Genomic DNA, 15,276 nt, shown 5'->3' with positions numbered 1-15,276 from the left:
GTTAATAGTCTAGATTTGAATGAAAGCCCACTGTTCCAGACACAATTAAATGTAAGTCCATTTATGCAGTATCAAAACAAGGCACAACGAACTGTGGCACAACTACAGAAGCAGTGGTTTTTTTTTAAGTAACAGCTTTATTGACATGTAAGTTAGGTATCATATAATTCACCCATTTAAAGCATACAACTCAATGGATTTTCATACATTCACTGTTGTACAACTGTCACCACAATCAATTTTACAACACTTCATCAAACCAAACCAAATAAACGGAACTGTTACCCATTAGCAGTAGCTCCCCTTTACTCCCAGCCCTAGGCAATAACCAATCTACTTTCTGTCTCTATGGATTTGCCTGCTCTGGGCATTTCATATAAAAGGAGGCATATATATATGACCTTTTATGACTGGTTTCTTTCATTTAACATGTTTTCAAGTTTCTTCTATGGTGTAGAACATGTACTAGTGCTTCATTTGTTTTACTGCCCAATAATATCCCATTCTATTTCATCCCACTGCATTTTATTTAACCATTCTTCATCAGCTGATGGACATTAGGGTGGTTTTCACTTTGGGGCGATTATGAATAATGCTGTTGTGAACATGTATGTACAAGTTTATGTGCGGAGATATATTTTCAATTCTCTTGGGTATACATCTAGGAATTGAACTGCTGGGTCATACCATAACTGTTTACTTTTTAAATGAACTGCCAAATTGTCTTCACCAGGGGCCGCACCATTTTACATTCCCAACAGCAATGTTTAAGATTCTAATTTCTCCACATCCTCACCACTTATTTTCCTTGTTCTTTTTTTTTTTTTTTTTTACAGCCACCCTAGTGGGTGTGAAGTGGCATCTCATTGTGGTTTTGATTTGCATTTCCTTGATAACTAATGATGTTGAGCATTTTTTCACCAGCTTATTTACCACTGTTGTTATCCTCTTTGGAGAAGTATCTACTAAGACTCATTTGAGTTGCCTTTATTACTGACACCTCTTATCTGCTCTTATCCTCTTATCTGCTTCAGGAATTTCTCCATTCCTTAAAACAACAGATTAAGGGACAATAGTGTTAGGAATCAGAGACAGAGTTCCCTAATCCCTCTAAAAGTTCTATAACCAGGACTCTACACCAATTATGACTAAAACGAAACTTTCTAACATTGGTGTCATCCTTATTCTTTTAAAACTAGCAACAGAAACATGATCCTAACTGTAACATATCCCAAACTACATGTGAAAGCTGATTTATCCAAAACTCTAGGCTGTCCACACCCTTAAAACCTCCACCAGTAGGGGATTAACATCAACCATTATTCATATAAATTCCTCAACACAACTAGCACGTCATGAAATCATCTTTGCAGTATTTCATGGGGGAAGGTGGAAAAACTGTCAAATCTGTTTGCAGCAGGTATGATCATGAACCAAAGGACAGCTTAGTCAAATCACTACTTGTGAATGCATAAGCAGTTTGATACATAAAATTAAGAAACAAAATATAATTTCTGGAACTTCTCAGAGTTTCAGGCAATGGGTAGTTGACTAGAAATCACTCTGTTACAAAAACTCGGAAACTTAATTCCTATAAGTCAAAGGGCATCTTGATAATCTAACGTGTTTGGTTCCAGGTCATTTTCCCTTCGTCGTGTGGTAAGAACTTAGACAACCATTCCACTAAACTAGCTAGGCTCTCGAACACCTTTATTTGTTACTATTCTGGCAGAATCAGAGTCAAATATTTTCCATTCTGACTTGAATTCAGCTTTGTTCTTGGTTTTGTTCTTTGAAGTATGTACACATTCATTCAACAAACTCATTCACAAATAAACCACCCCATGCCAGGCACTACTCCAAATGCACTGCATGCATTAATGCGTTTAACTTTCTCAACAGAGGTTGAAGAAGGTACCAGTATTATCATTTTATACACTGAACTAAAGAACTTGGAGACAAAGAAATAACTCAACATCACCCAATTCCAACCCAAGCAATCTGACTCTAGAGGTATGCTTTGATTTAATCACACCTCAGATGCAAATATTTGTATGAATTCACCCACAAGAGGATCCCTTTATTTGCTTCTATAACAACAAATGCACAACTAGGTGAACGGACCTTGAGAAAAGTATGTTGAGTGAAATAAGCCAGAATCGAAAAGACAAACATTATAACACCTCACTAATATGGACTAACTTTAATTTGCAAACTCGGAGAACTGAATCTGAGAGCGTAGGATATCAGGGGAAGGCTAATGGTAAAGGTTCCAAGATTGTAAACTCTCACAGCAGTCACATGTATTCATGAGTTGTAACGGTTATCTCTAAATTCTGAGATGCTGAGCTGTTTGTGCATAACTTGGTCAGTCCCTGGAACTTCGGGTATCTGTGTGACACCTGAGACTCACAGCCAGAGCTCAGCAGCTACAAATATCAGTGTTACCCCCATACAGCAATCAGACTTTAATTACAGCTATGAACAAAATGGACTTGGTTAGTACTAAGGTAAACCAGACTAAAGGGAAAAGGATGATAACGCCTGTGTGAGACCAAAGAGAAGAGATGCTAATTTGGTGGAAAATCTGTCTCTTCTGTAGCATGCTACTTAATGTAACTTGTTTGGTCCATTTACTCAAACACCATAGTTACAGGGAAACTTGAATAGGGGTGAGATCTGGTTGGTTTGTACAGGCTAGTATGAAACCCTGATACATCCTAGAGTAATGTGGGCATAGGTATATTTGCAAAGCCCCCTTGAGGGACTAGGGAAAAATTGTAAATACGAAACTTCCCCACCTAGAAATTCCTGATATTCTTGCAAACACTGGGGACTACCATTGTAGTGGGAGAAGTCCTCGATCTTGGGGATTGCCCTCATGAAGCCTGTTACTGCAAAGAGAGGCTAAGCCTACTAACAATGGTGCCTAAGAGTCACCCCCAGAGAACCTCTTTCATTGCTCAGGTGTGTCCTCTCTCTGAGGCCACTCAGCAGGTAAACTCACTGCCCTCCCCGCTACGTGGGACATGACTCCCAGGGGTGTAAATCTCCCTGGCAATATGGAACATGACTCCCAGGGATGAGCCTGGACCTGGCACTGTGGGATTGAGAAAGCCTTCTTGACCAAATGGGGGAAGTGAAATGAAATAAAATAGTTTCAGTGGCTGAGAGATCTCACTCAGAGGTCTCTCAAGAGGTCCAGAATGACCTCTTGACACTGAGAGTCGAGAGGTCATTCTGGAGGTTATTCTTATACATTATACAGTATTCCTTTTTAGGTTTTAGTGTAATAGAATAGCTAGAAGGAAACAAATGAACTGTTGAACTGCAATCCAGTAGCAGCCTTGATTACTGAAGTTGATTGTATAACTATACAGCTTACATGGGATGACTGTGTGATTGTGAAAACCTTGTGGCCCATACTCCCTTTATCTGGTGCATGGACAGATGAGTAGGAAAAAGGGGAACAAAAAGTAAATGAATAACCGGGGGGGGGGGGGGTAATGAGATGTTTTGGGTGTTCTTTTTTACTTTCATTTTTATTCTTATTTTTATTTATATTTCTTGGAGTAATGAAAATATTCAAAAAAGTAATTGTGATGATGCATGCAAAACTATATGATAATACTGTGAACTGACTGTACACATCAGATGATTTTATGGTGTGTGAATATATCTCAATAAAACTGTATTAAAAAAAAAAAGAAGAGATGCAAAATAAATGGTTCCATTGACCATATCAGAGACAAAACCATAATACATGAAAATGTGGTTTATTTCTACTGAAACTAATTTTTCCCCAGAACACTGTGCCCAAAAAGCTTCTGCCAGTGCCTAGTAGAGAACAAATACTCCCATATCCCTAACACCTCCACATCAACATCCCTGTAAATGTTCTTCCCAAGATTGACCATGCCAGCAGGTAAAACAAGTCTCTGCTGAGTTTCAGTAATCTTTCAGTCATATAAAGGGGTACAAAATTGAAGAGGGGGCATAATTAACAGCACACTGACTACAAATTACCACAAAGTCCAACTCTACAGTTCCTACTGAGATCCAAGATTAGGAGGGAAGCAAACTGTTCAGAACCAGTCAGGGGAAAAGCGAAAAGGCTCTTCACTGACTGATAGGATTAGTGTACCTCCCACCAACACATACAGAACACAACCATTTCTCCCAAATGGAAAAAATGTTTTTCAGATGTTAGAAAATGTAATCCCGATTTTAAAGACAGGAAACACAAGCTGTGAGTAACCTGCCTAAAGTCACTCAGCAAATAAATAAGTGAATTCAAACCCAGACAATGTAACTTCAGAGCCTGTGCTCTTCGCTACCACTCTAGACTGACTTCTCAAGTAGAGTGCTCATAAAAAAAAACAAGAAATCCATCAGTCCAAGAACAGTTAACACTGAAGGTAATCACCCCAGGGGAAGAAAAGGGCCATGACACAGCATCAGGCACTGCCTTAAAAAGGTTCTATCACTCAAGATTCTGGTGACACAAAGAAGTCTTGCGTTTGCTTTACATACAGGTTTATCAGTTAGCTAATGACCTATCCCCTTGGCCTAGAAAACTACTCATCCCTCCCGATCAAGCTCAAATGCCTCTCAGTCTGTAAAGCCTTCCTGGGCTCTCCAATCCAAGACCACATTTCTGTGTATTAAAGATCAGTGTTTGTCTCCCCATTAATTATCACCCTCCTAAAAGGGAATGGACTGTGTCTCCATCTCTATATTCCCAGAAGTGCACAGTACCTAATGCACAAAACGCACCCAAATATTTGATGGAAAAACGAAGAGGCTAAGACAGACTATTTTAAATAGAAAGTCTGAGAAATATATTTTGGTGGGCTTTGACTGAACGTCTTAGGTAAATGAAATTTATTTATGGATCCCCTCTAGACAGAACCAGAAATTCTGTAGTCCTTTTTGGGCAGTTTCTCAGGCTCTGTTCCTGCAGCCTGTTTTAATTAGTGGAAAATTTAGTAATATCTGTCCCTAAAAGAACTTTGAGACTCCAAGAATCATCCTCAAGAGCTAAGGTCTGTTCACATTACAATTAAAGGGAAATTTAGTATAGATGCCCCAGGTTATCCCACTTTAGCAATGTGCCTACCAAGCCAAACTATTTCCAATTAACAAGTGCATGGCCATCTACAGAGCCTTAGAATATGAACTAATATATGATCTACCTTGAATCATGAACATTTCCGACAAAGAAGCAACACTATTTCCTAATACAAGAGTCAAGGGATTGGGAGATATTCTGAGAATCTGGTATATTCTAGAAATTTTATGATTTGTCTGTGGATTTTAAAAAAAGGCTGAAAATATAATCATATTAACACCTTTTAAAAAGTAGAAGATAAAAGACCTATACAAAGAAAACTACATAACTCTACTAAAAGAAATAGAAGGGGACCTTAAAAGATGGAAAAATATTCCATGTTCATGGATAGGAAGGCTAAATGTCATTAAGATGTCAATTCTACCCAAACTCATCTACAGATTCAATGCAATCCCAATCAAAATTCCAACAACCTACTTTGCAGACTTGGAAAAGCTAGTTATCAAATTTATTTGGAAAGGGAAGATGCCTCGAATTGCTAAAGACACTCTAAAAAAGAAAAACGAAGTGGGAGGACTTACACTCCCTGACTTTGAAGCTTATTATAAAGCCACAGTTGCCAAAACAGCATGGTACTGGCACAAAGATAGACATATAGATCAATGGAATCGAATTGAGAATTCAGAGATAGACCCTCAGATCTATGGCCGACTGATCTTTGATAAGGCCCCCAAAGTCACCGAACTGAGCCATAATGGTCTTTTCAACAAATGGGGCTGGGAGAGTTGGATATCCATATCCAAAAGAATGAAAGAGGACCCCTACCTCACCCCCTACACAAAAATTAACTCAAAATGGACCAAAGATCTCAATATAAAAGAAAGTACCATAAAACTCCTAGAAGATAATGTAGGAAAACATCTTCAAGACCTTGTATTAGGAGGCCACTTCCTAGACTTTACACCCAAAGCACAAGCAACAAAAGAGAAAATAGATAAATGGGAACTCCTCAAGCTTAGAAGTTTCTGCACCTCAAAGGAATTTCTCAAAAAGGTAAAGAGGCAGCCAACTCAATGGGAAACAATTTTTGGAAACCATGTATCTGACAAAAGACTGATATCTTGCATATACAAAGAAATCCTACAACTCAATGACAATAGTACAGACAGCCCAATTATAAAATGGGCAAAAGATATGAAAAGACAGTTCTCTGAAGAGGAAATACAAATGGCCAAGAAACACATGAAAAAATGTTCAGCTTCACTAGCTATTAGAGAGATGCAAATTAAGACCACAATGAGATACCATCTAACACCGGTTAGAATGGCTGCCATTAAACAAACAGGAAACTACAAATGCTGGAGGGGATGTGGAGAAATTGGAACTCTTATTCATTGTTGGTGGGACTGTATAATGGTTCAGCCACTCTGGAAGTCAGTCTGGCAGTTCCTTAGAAAACTAGATATAGAGCTACCATTCGATCCAGCGATTGCACTCCTCGGTATATACCCGGAAGATCGGAAAGCAGTGACACGAACAGATATCTGCACGCCAATGTTCATAGCAGCATTATTCACAATTGCCAAGAGATGGAAACAACCCAAATGTCCTTCAACAGATGAGTGGATAAATAAAATGTGGTATATACACACGATGGAATACTACGCGGCAGTAAGAAGGAACGATCTGGTGAAACATATGACAACATGGATGAACCTTGAAGACATAATGCTGAGCGAAATAAACCAGGCACAAAAAGAGAAATATTATATGCTACCACTAATGTGAACTTTGAAAAATGTAAAACAAATGGTTTATAATGTAGAATGTAGGGGAACTAGCAGTAGAGAGCAATTAAGGAAGGGGGAACAATAATCCAAGAAGAACAGATAAGCTATTTAACGTTCTGGGGATGCCCAGAAATGACTATGGTCTGTTAATTTCTGATGGATGTAGTAGGAACAAGTTCACTGAAATGTTGCTATATTATGTAACTTTCTTGGGGTAAAGTAGGAACATGTTGGAAGTTAAGCAGTTATCTTAGGTTAGTTGTCTTTTTCTTACTCCCTTGCTATGGTCTCTTTGAAATGTTCTTTTATTGTATGTTTGTTTTCTTTTTAACTTTTTTTTTCATACAGGTGATTTGAAAAAAGAAGGGAAAGTTAAAAAAAAAAAAAGAAAAAGAAAAAAAGACAAACAAGGGGAAAAAAAAAAAAAAAAGATGTAGTGCCCCCTTGAGGAGCCTGTGGAGAATGCAGGGGTATTCGCCTACCCCACCTCCATGGTTGCTAACATGACCACAGACATAGGGGACTGGTGGTTTGATGGGTTGAGCCCTCTACCATAAGTTTTACCCTTGGGAAGACGGTTGCTGCAAAGGAGAGGCTAGGCCTCCCTGTATTTGTGCCTAAGAGTCTCCTCCTGAATGCCTCTTTGTTGCTCAGATGTGGCCCTCTCTCTCTGGCTAAGCCAACTTGAAAGGTGAAATCACTGCCCTCCCCCCTACGTGGGATCAGACACCCAGGGAAGTGAATCTCCCTGGCAACGTGGAATATGACTCCCGGGGAGGAATGTAGACCCGGCATCGTGGGATGGAGAACATCTTCTTGACCAAAAGGGGGATGTGAAAGGAAATGAAATAAGCTTCAGTGGCAGAGAGATTCCAAAACGAGCCGAGAGATCACTCTGGTGGGCACTCTTACGCACACTTTAGTCAACCTTTTTTAGGTTCTAAAGAATTGGGGTAGCTGGTGGTGGATACCTGAAACTATTAAACTACAACCCAGAACCCATGAATCTCGACAGTTGTATAAAAATGTAGCTTATGAGGGGTGACAGTGGGATTGGGAATGCCATAAGGACCAAACTCCACTTTGTCTAGTTTATGGATGGATGTGTAGAAAAGTAGGGGAAGGAAACAAACAGACAAAGGTACCCAGTGTTCTTTTTTTACTTCAATTGCTCTTTTTCACTCTAATTATTATTCTTGTTATCTTTGTGTGTGTGCTAATGAAGGTGTCAGGGATTGATTTAGGTGATGAATGTACAACTATGTAATGGTACTGTAAACAATCGAAAGTACAATTTGTTTTGGATGACTGCGTGGTATGTGAATATATCTCAATAAAATGATGATTAAAAAAAAAAAAGTAGAAGAGAAAAGGAAGGCATATTATCTAGAGTCATAACCTGTTTTTAAATAGAAAAATGGCTGGAAAGTGTAAAAACAAAGGGGGTGGGGATCCCATCAAAGCAATTCAAAACAAGATAAAAAAGTGCCATTTTACAAAATGACCAAATTTGATTCCCACTCAAGGGACCCTAGGACTCATTCAGAGCTAAAGAATTGAGGAAAAAACCTAGGTATTTATATCTAATTAAAAGACTAACCTACAGAATAGGGAGTAAGGCTTAAAATGTACAGAGCTGGCCCTTCCTCCCCAGCACCTTAAGAAGGTAACCATGGGACTGGAGCTGCTCCTGCCTTCCACCCAAAGAGAAACAGAGAAACGGATGCAAGTCAAGTCCCCAGGAAGGTGTGGCCTGGCAACAATGAATGTGAATCATGAGTTTAACCTCTCAGTGGAGAAAACTCATTGCTTGGGCTCCAAAAATGCTGATGGAAAGTTAAACGTGTTATTTGTGGTCCTCTTCCGAGATGACAAATGACCTATACTAAATTTCCCTTTGAAACACCAGGAGGAACCCTCAAAGCTACAAAATGAAGGAAGACTGTTAACATACCCGGGCGAGCTACTTGTGCAAGGTGTTCATGATGACACTGACATCATATTGCTGCAGGATTAATGTGGGTTGCATATGTTTGCATACTGTATTAATTTTTGCTGCTGGTAAACTGGATTATTAAATCAAAGGACAAACAAGAGCATAATTAATGTAATTTTACAGAACTCTGAAACAAAAGGAGACATATATTTTGCAAGTCTCTCCTTTTGTTATACCTTGAAAGAAAATGTTATTACCCTGTAAAATAAACAAAACCCATTATTCTTTCAGGAATCTGGTTAGAAAGTGGAGGCAATGAGGCTTTTTTTTGATGGGAGTGGGGAAGTGTCTATTTCATACATATTCTTAGCCAACTTCAAAAGATATCTGCCATTCTGTGAAAAGAAACAAGCTGAAGATCAACTCCTACAAGAATTACAATATATACATGCTTTTGTAATAAAGACACATAACTACCTTGAAAAAAAGGTACAGAGCTTCTACTCAGAACAATGTAAATATTTTCTTAATGGCTGGTGATGATGGTTAGCACAAACAACATTGTGAACATAATTAACAGCACTGAAATATGTATCTCAATATGGTTAAAAGGGAAAATGTTAGGTTGTATATATGGTATTATAATAAAAGGATTTTTTTTTAAATCCATGGAACTACCCAACACAATGAATCCTGAATTAAACCATGGACTATAGTTGATAATACAATTATAAAAATGTGATCCCATTAACTGCAACAAATGAACCACGCCAATGCAAGGTGTTAATAATAGGGTGGTATATGGGATTCCTGTTATTTTATGCATGATTAGTCGTGCTGTAAACCCACAACTCTAATTTTAAATATATATATACACACACACACTTCATGCCGTAGTTTTTTCAATAAATTTTTACTTGAATAATTTCTCATTTTTTTCTGCATCAAAAATAAACGTGCCTCAATTTTTATGTTTAAAAAAAAAAAGTTTACCCTATAAGTCAGCTGATGGCAGCCAAAGTGTGCGGGCATTAGAAAGTGGCATACAATCCAAGATCACCCATCATGCTGTAGGGGGCTTGGTGAATATGTGGTACTAAGAAACTGGGTGACCACAGGGATTGGCTAAGCAGAGGTCAGTTAAGTACACTTCTTATACACAGAACAAATGAGATATTATCCACCATTTATAAAGCAGCATGTTAAGGACTCATGTTTTATTTTCCACATCTTTTCCGTTAATATTAAAAACTCATTACATCTTCTTCCATCTATCATATCCTATTCGTTTTGCCATATTATCTGAAACATTTATATCCCATTAAACTTGAGCAATAGTATACTACTCATTTTAACTTTTAAAGTTTTTCTAGTCTAGCTCATAAAATCTTAGATTCTATAGCAGAAAGGAAAGTCCATGATCATGTAAAAAAACTAAAACGCCTAAGCTGACCTAAGTAGCTCTACTTTAAACTTTAGATTCCCCTTCTCAATGAAGGAAAAGTTACCTAGATGACAAATACGAAGATGATGATGATGATGAAATCTTCCACTGATTTGGGAAGGACTGCTGAAAAGAATGCCTCTAAAGATTCAAAATGAGAAGGGACATAAGACTTTTCAAAAAAATGTCACAATCTTTCCATCACATTCAGTTTTCCTTTATCTTATGATGATTAATTTATAGACACTTCAAAAAATAACTAAAAACTTGAAAATAGGGACCTATACAATAAAGAGATCCACCATCACAGAAAGCCATTCAGCACTAGGAGAGAACAGCAAGGGTAAGAGAACAAATACTTTTGTATTTTCCCAGTTCCTGTATAATTGAGAGGAAAAAGACATTTTATCATTAGATAGTAACCAAAATCAAAAAAGGTAATCAAAATTATCTTTTGAAGGAGAGAAACATTAACAGTCTAAATCTTGGGCATGTTCCCATTTCAGAGAAACTCAGTGCTGGGATCCCTACATGCAGAGGAATGACTCTTGCAACATACATAGGAAAAACATGTTTCTTTTGGGATGTAAGGGAGAAAAAAAGTCTGATGCCTGAGTTTGCAGGAGAGGGAGGTGAGGAGGAGGGTGGAGTTCAAATAAATAAAAAACAGAAACCCAGACATGTGCCAGCAATAGAAATATTGGGAGAACAGCTAGATTGCAGACCAAAGAGAGAACTAAAAAGAAGAGGTTAGGCTGGCCAGAAAATGTCTCCCTTAAAATCTCAACAGCTAGTTCTGGAGAGATGTGGTTAAAAAATTAAGGACGACTTCTAGGCACATAACAAAAGAAATGAAAGCATGAACTCAGATATTTGTGACGAATGTTCACAGCAGCATTCTTCACAATAGCCAAAATGTGGGAACAACTCTGGAGACCATCAACAGGCAAAGAGATAAACAAACTGTGGTATTTACACAACAGAGTACCATTCAGCTGTAAAAAAGGAATGAATACTGACAGATGCTAAAACATGGAGAAACCTTTATTTAACACACCATGTTAAGTGAAATGAGCCAAACACAAAAGGATAGATACTGTATGATCACATATGAAATAACAAGAATATGCAAATTCAGAGACAGATAGTAGATTACAGGATTCTGGGGACAGGGGTGGAATGGTGCTGGTTTTTTCAATCCCTAATAGCCAAATGTTTGAGATAGGAACAGTGTTAGGCTCTTCATCAGACCCTCCTCTGCAAGATTTTTTTTTAATAGAGTTTTGGAACATCTAGTTCAAAGAGAGAGAAAGACCAAATCTCCTAAGGCAAACTGTGGAAAGCCTGGAAGACAGAGGAGCCTCAATTTCTTCTATTGTAGCATCTCAAAATTAAGAGTAAAAGTGAGACAGTAAGCACTGTCTTAAGCGTTTTCTAAAGAACCAACAGCCATCAACTGCAATGGATAATTCTGTATTCCAAGAAGATAGGATAGTTGCGATTGGAACCAAATTCCTCTCAAAACCTCAGTGACTTGACACAACAGCTGCTCATTCACATGTCTAATTAAGGATCTACCATTAGGTACTTGAAGATCCCCTGATCAAAGAAGAGGAGAAAAAGAATCAGGAAAGGGATTACACATGTAATTTCTGCTCACATTTCATTAATCAAAAACAGTCACTTAAATACAAGAAGTTGGAAAAGGGGGTAGCCCTACAATTTCTCAATATACTAAAAAAGCTAGTTAAACCATGCTTTTAAAAGTCTGTCAGGGGCAGGGCAAGAAAGCGGCACAGAGAGAGGGTGAAATTTAGTTAGTCCTCTAGAATAACTAGTAAATAACCAGAACTACTGGTACATAATCTGGAACAACTGTTGGGAGGCATCTATGAACGCACACACATCATACAAGAGCCTAGAATGGGTGGAGCGGCTGAGATTGTAGTACAGAATCTTAAGTAAAGCTCCCCAAACCCAGAGTTGAAGCCCTTCCCCTCTTGGACAGGGCAGGGAGAGCTGAAACACTGCCCTGTTAAAAAAAAAAAACAAAAAACAGGTTACAGGGAAAGTGACACAACCCAGCTCCAACTGTGGTTTTAATTAACACACGTGGAGTACTGAATACATGCAACAAGCACGGAGCAGGAAGGGAAGCAGATTCCTACCAGCAGGGAGGAGGCAGGGTTGACGGGGGGGGGGGGGGGGGGGGGGGCACATAAATAAATAAAAACGAAGACTTCTGGAGACGGCTGAGATCAGAATACTGGAAGACGGCTGTGTCCCAAGAAAACTGAGGGACTAGGGGCTGGATCTGAAAAGGGGCTTTTGCTCTTTTTCCATTTTTTTTTCCTCCCATTAGAGAAAGCCTCAGGCATCGTCAATTCCGTGCTAACCCAGGCAAGGGTGGAGTTACCAAAGCCAGAAAGACAAAGGAGGACAATGGAGAAGAAGGTAACGCCCTTCGGGGTGTATCCTCCCTAAGAAAAGGGGGGATGGACCAGCTCAAGTGGCTGCCTTCCCTCAAACAATTCAGACCCCAGGGCCTGGGGGAAAACAAACAAACAAACCAGAAACTTAACCTTGGCTTCTGCCCCTCACCAGGTCAGGGTCCACTGTGAATTAAAGGGACCACACATCTTTACGCTGGTGGGGAGCTACAGGCTGACAAGTGCCACCTGCTGAGCTGGATAGGGAAAGCATCAAGTCTAGAGGCCTCACACTAAAGTCTGTCAATCTTCTAGGACCCACGCTCAGGGAAACCTAATACTGAATACACGGACTCCTCCTGAGACCTGAGCCAACTCTGGTCTGGAAAAATCTGATTGGGGTATTCAAGGAACCAGATGCCTAGACAACGGGAAACGAAAAATCACACTAGGAAAAATGAAGATATGGTCCAGTTAAAGGAACAAACTTAGACTTCAACTGAGATACAGAAATTGAAATAACTAATTATTAATCAAACAAATCTCCCAAATCAATTAAAAAATCAATCCAAAAATAAATTCAACAAGTTGAGGGAAGAGCTGGCAAAAGAGATGAAGGATATAAAGAAGACACTGGGCAATCACAAGGAAGAGACCGGAAGTTTGAAAAACCAATTGTCAGAACTTATGGGAACGAAAAGCACAACACAAGAGATGAAGGACACAATGGTGACATACAGCAGGAGATTTCAAGAGGCAGAAGAAAAGATTCATGAACTGGAGAACAGGACATCCGAAACCCTACACAGGGAAGAACAGATGGGGAAAAGAATGGAAAGCTATGAGTGACGTCTCAGCAACCTGAGTGACATGAAGCGCATAAATGTACATGTCATGGGTGTCCAGGAAGGGGAAGAGGCAATAATGGAAGTAAGTCACTGAAAATTTCCCATCCCTTATGAAAGACATAAAATTACAGACCCAAGAAGCGCAGCAAATCCAAACAGAATAGATGCAAACAGACTTACACCAAGACACTTAATAATCAGATTATCAAATGTCAGATAATCCAGACAGAATTCTGGAAGTAGCAGGAGTAAAGTGATCCATCACATAAAAGGGAAGATCAATAAAACTATGTGCAAATTTCTCAGTAGAAACCACAGAAAAGAGAAGGCAGTGATATGATATATTTAAGATACTGAAAGAGAAAAATTGACTACTAACAGTTTTATATCTGGCAAAACTGTCCTTTAAATATGAGGGCGAGTTTAAAATATTCTCAAACAGACAATGAGAGACTTTCTGAACAAGATACCTGCTCTACAGGAAATACTAAGAGAGCACTGCAGACAGACAGGAAAAGACAGGAGAGAGGTTTGGAGCACAATGTTGGGAGATGGTAGCACAATAATGTAAGTACACTGAACAAAGATGACTTTGAAAGAGAAAGGTTAGGGGCATGAAGGACACCAGAAGGAAAGACAGAAGATCAAGACTGAGACTGTGTGGCTTAGTAAAACTTAAAGCAGTCAATGACTGTGATGAAATGTACAAATATGTTTTTGCATAAGGGAGAACAAAGGAATGTCAACTTTGCAAGGTGTTAAAAAGGGGGTGTATTGGGGAAAAACACAATCAATGCAAACCAGTCTTGAATTAACACTGAAATATGCTTTCTTTAATTGTAACAAAAGCAACAGACCAAAGCTAAATGCCTATAAGGGGGGGCCATAAGGGAGGGGTATGGGATTCTTGGCATTAGTGTCGTCTTTTTTATGGTATTTTATTTTAACATCTTCTTTTGTGACTTTTTAGTTGTCATTTTTTTTCTTTTGTCGTTTTACTTTTTTCACCTCTTCCTCTTTCTTTGTGGCTGTATTTTATCTTATTTTTACTTTCCCTTTTATCCTTTTTATTATTATTTTAATTCTTTGAGTAATGAATAAGTAACTAATTGTAGTGACGAATGCACAACTATATGATATTGTAAACGACTGTACACTGTGGATGACTGTATGGTATTTTAATATATCCTTACATTCAATAAAATAAAGAGGGACACAAGTGCTGGAGAGAACTTGGACAGAGATGTACGTATTTACTGTTAGTAGGGAAGTAGAACGGTGTAGCCTATCTGGAAGACAGTGTGGTAGTTCCACAAGAAGCTAGGATTGTGGATGTCAAAAGGTCCTCGCCATCTAGGGGTGTGCTGACTGATGAACAGAATGATAAACTGTGTTGCACGCATACAACAGAATACTGAGTGGCTACAAGAAGGAATGAAGCTGTGAGACACGCAACTAGATGAATGGATCTTGAGTACAGCATTTTGAGTGAAGCACGCCAGAAACCAGAGGACAAACATTACATTACGCCTCACTAATATGGACTAATTACAATGTGTAAACACTGAGAATTGAATCTTAGGGCACACCTTATCAGGGGAATGCTTATTGTAATGGTCCCCAGATTGTAAGCTCTTACAGCAGTCACATCTATTCCTGAGTTGTAATGGTTATCTCTAAATCCTGAGATCCTGAGCTCCTTGTGTTTAACTTAGTCCATCTCTGGAACTTTGGGTATCTGTGGGACATCCGAGACTT

The 15,276-nt window shown here is 38.8% G+C and overlaps 1 protein-coding gene and 1 pseudogene across 1 annotated transcript in view; one reads left to right on the top strand and one right to left on the bottom strand.

The window, feature by feature from the left end:
- YWHAE (tyrosine 3-monooxygenase/tryptophan 5-monooxygenase activation protein epsilon) overlaps positions 1-15,276 on the bottom strand; it is a 50,426-nt gene that overhangs the window by 17,892 nt on the left and 17,258 nt on the right. The gene's annotated exons all lie outside the window — the stretch shown is intronic.
- Positions 8,624-8,878, top strand: LOC119513228 (annotated as a pseudogene).

This window comes from Choloepus didactylus, chromosome 18 (assembly GCF_015220235.1).
Source record: "Choloepus didactylus isolate mChoDid1 chromosome 18, mChoDid1.pri, whole genome shotgun sequence".
Classification (NCBI taxonomy): Eukaryota; Metazoa; Chordata; class Mammalia; order Pilosa; family Megalonychidae; genus Choloepus; species Choloepus didactylus.
Note: the sequence above shows the minus strand (reverse complement) of the source record. Positions and strands in the feature narration are given on the sequence as shown.